General features: G+C 36.6%; 1 long non-coding RNA gene across 1 annotated transcript; it reads left to right on the forward strand.

Annotated features, from left to right (window-relative positions):
- Positions 1–881: 881 nt before the first annotated feature.
- LOC118797469 lies at positions 882–2,549 on the forward strand. Its single transcript, XR_005005940.1, has 3 exons — positions 882–926; positions 1,770–1,870; positions 2,413–2,549. It is a non-coding gene; the product is annotated as an uncharacterized LOC118797469 (long non-coding RNA).
- Positions 2,550–3,276: the final 727 nt, after the last annotated feature.

A 3,276-nucleotide genomic window follows, 5' to 3' on the forward strand; every position in this document is an offset into this window, starting at 1 on the left:
AAGAAACACAGTGATGAAAGGGCAGAAATTATCTTGAACTTGGACATGTGATGTTTGTAACTTGCACACAAGTAACATATTTTATATTTGTAGACAGAGCTGGCACCTCTTAATTTCCATCTACAGGTTGAGGAATTGAGGGATATAACATTGCTGTATGATCACTGACATTAACTTGCTGTAAATAATATGTGGCAAATTCTGGTGTCATTGTTTCCAAATACTGATGTGAAATAAAAAAAACAAAGAGTATAAATAACTGCCAATAACGTTATTTGTATGTCTGTTGCTCATTTACACTCTCACTGTGAAGTTACACTAGTTAGCTTATCAGCTAGCTAATATTAGGGATTGTCTTACAACTCATGAGGTCTGATATGAGTGATCTGGTCATCTTTTCACGTTATATGTTAGTCTCTGGGTTACAGAAGCAGCAGTGCCTCCCTCAGGTCACCTCCTGCTATCAGTATATAGTGAAAGAGAATGAACAATAAATGATTTGAATTAGTAGTGTACATTTATTTGAGAAGGGTGGGCTGAACCACATTTACAGGCAGGGGAAGCCCTAAAGCTGGCCTAGTGATGCCCCTGGTCATTACAACTAGTGATGCTGTAATTACACCTAATGGATGAAAATGGAGTTCACCTTTAAATGAATCGAGTCAAGTAATGCATATAATTAACACCTCTGCTTTGTCCTTCTAGGTTCTGCAATTGTTACTACAGATACAGAATCAGCAACAGATCTGTGAGTAGCTCACTTCTGCAAGTGGTTTTAGTCTATAATTAGAGATTAATTTTCACACTTCATCACCCCCAGCCCCCCCGCTGTTTGCTTCCTGCAGAAGAACAACTGGCTCATCTTCAGTAATGACTTCTGAGAATGTGAAAAGCAGCACAGGAAAGAGTGGGGGAGAGCAAAATAGGTATGTTCTGAAATGCTGATGAACTGAATTTTTATTGATTCTGCTGAAATGGTGATTTTATTAGTCAACAGCATGTGTACTCTGAGGCCTTGATTTACTAAGATCCAAAATAAGTAGTACTAATTTGCAAATGCAGCGCAGTTCATTGTGTAAGCAGTTAGTGCGCATTTTTGCACGTGACTTCTAGATGATAATCATGCAGATGACAACAAAGAGGTGGTGAAAACATTGTATGTAAACAAAGCTTTTGAATGTGCAGGCTGTGGCAAGGTTGGATGTCAAAGAGTTCCAGCTGAAGTATAAGTTTAAAAAGAGGTATAGCAAAAAACTTAACAGAGACTGGTAAGGTGAAAAAAGAATAAATAAACAAAAAAATAAATGATAAAACTTGGAGGGACAAGATCAGAACTATTCAGTTGCAGGACGAGGTTAATTCAGTTTAGTTCATTAATTACCCTGATTATATGAAAAGAACAAAACAATGGATGTAATGAAACTAAAAATGGGTCATCACTGGATCTTCTAGCGAGAAAGTATTTTAAAACGTATGTCCAGATCAACACAAAAAATGGTTTAATAAACCTGTGGGGTGAGTTAAAGAGGAGAGTGCACAGGAGAGGACCAAGTATCCTGGACGATCTGGACAGATTCTGTAAAGAGCAATGGTCTTAAATTCCCTGCCCTTGCCATCTCCAATTTTCTAAGATGTTAGAGGAGAAGACTAAGTGCTGTTTTATCGGCAAAAGCAGATTGTACAAATTATTAAATGCACTTAAATTCAGTGAGTCCAGCAAATATTAGCAGTGCTAACTTACTCATACCATGTGTTTTCATTCACTGCAGGAATAGAGAGATCCTGTTGGTCTGGGTTCTACTGGCTGTAGGTCTTGAACTGCTGCTGATTCTGGTCAGCATTATAATCTGTGTGTTGAGAAAAAAGTTCAGTAAGTAGTTTTATTGACTTGAAGGGCTTTTAAAGGTGTTTTTAAATCTGCTTTTAAAATGCTTATATTAAAACATCTTGGACAATGAAAAACCTCAGCTTTTGGAACATACATGGTACAGAAACCAGACAGCACAATCACAGGGTTAAAGAGCTTATTTAATGACTATTAAAGTGCACATACCATGGAAAATTGTCTTTTCCTTGCTGTTTTAAGAACAAAGAGGTTGATGTAGTATGTACACATTTTTAGAGTTTTAAAACACACTGTTCACTTCCCAGTCTATATAGTCCATATTTGGAATCTAAGCCAATGTAAAATGGTCATGTAAAAATGAATTATGACTGTTTTTGTACATAAAACCACAGAAATGTTACAAGCGGCCCTCATAGGAAAATCTGAAAAGTAAGCAAAATGTAAGATATGGGCCTTTTCATGTGTATTGTGAATTTGTGGTATTAAATAACTTACATGAAAACAACTAATTCACAAACAATGACTAATCTGTATCATGTGCTTTACTCACTCTCTCTCTCTAACAGAAAAAGGTCAGATGGAGACCAGAGAGAGGCGCAATAACACTGCAGTTCAGACGGTTAGTATTGTGGTTAATGGGAGGCATCATGCAGTCTGGTTAAGTATTGCTTTCAGTGTTGCTTGGTGTTTGGAGACAGAAGTTAGTGTGATGGTGTCACACACTCTCAAAAATAAAGGTATCAAAAGGCCATAGAAGAACAATTTTGTTTCCTTTCACATGGACAGTTCTTTCGAGAACCAAACAGTGTTGTTCACACTGACAAATCTCTGTTTCAGTAGTGCTTCTTCAGTGGTGTCACACAAAGAACTCTTTGTGGCTCCTCTTTTTTCAGAGTACATTTGTAGTTTTGAACGTTCATTTTTGTTTTGCATTTTTTTTGTAAAGATTAGAATTTTTATATTAATCTAGTTTTAAACTTTAAATGAAAAATTACTGTGTGTGTGTGTGCGTGTGTGTGTGTGTGTGTGTGGGTGTGTGTGTGTGTGTGTGTGTGTGTGTGTGGTTGTGGAAAAAGTCCTCTACTGGTGAAGTGACATACAGTACAAAGAAAAAGGTAGGACTTTCTTCTCAAGACTAATTTGTATATAAATAATCACCTTAGCATTCAGTTGTTATTATTATTGAGTTACTCAGAATAAATTATGTCCACAGCCTTCATCTGCACTGGATCAGGAAAATGGTGTGATCTACAGCTCTGTAGTCACAGCTATGAAAAACGACACTGTAAGTGAACTTCTAAAAATACAGTAACAGTTCATTGTTTTAACCATGACATAAAGCTGGTTTAAAGCTGCAAGTGATTATGATAAATATTTAGTTCAGATAGAAGTTCCTCAGCCTTAGTGAGCATTTAGTGTAGCTGGAGAAA

Source organism: Colossoma macropomum, unplaced genomic scaffold (genome assembly GCF_904425465.1).
Source record: "Colossoma macropomum unplaced genomic scaffold, Colossoma_macropomum, whole genome shotgun sequence".
Classification (NCBI taxonomy): Eukaryota; Metazoa; Chordata; class Actinopteri; order Characiformes; family Serrasalmidae; genus Colossoma; species Colossoma macropomum.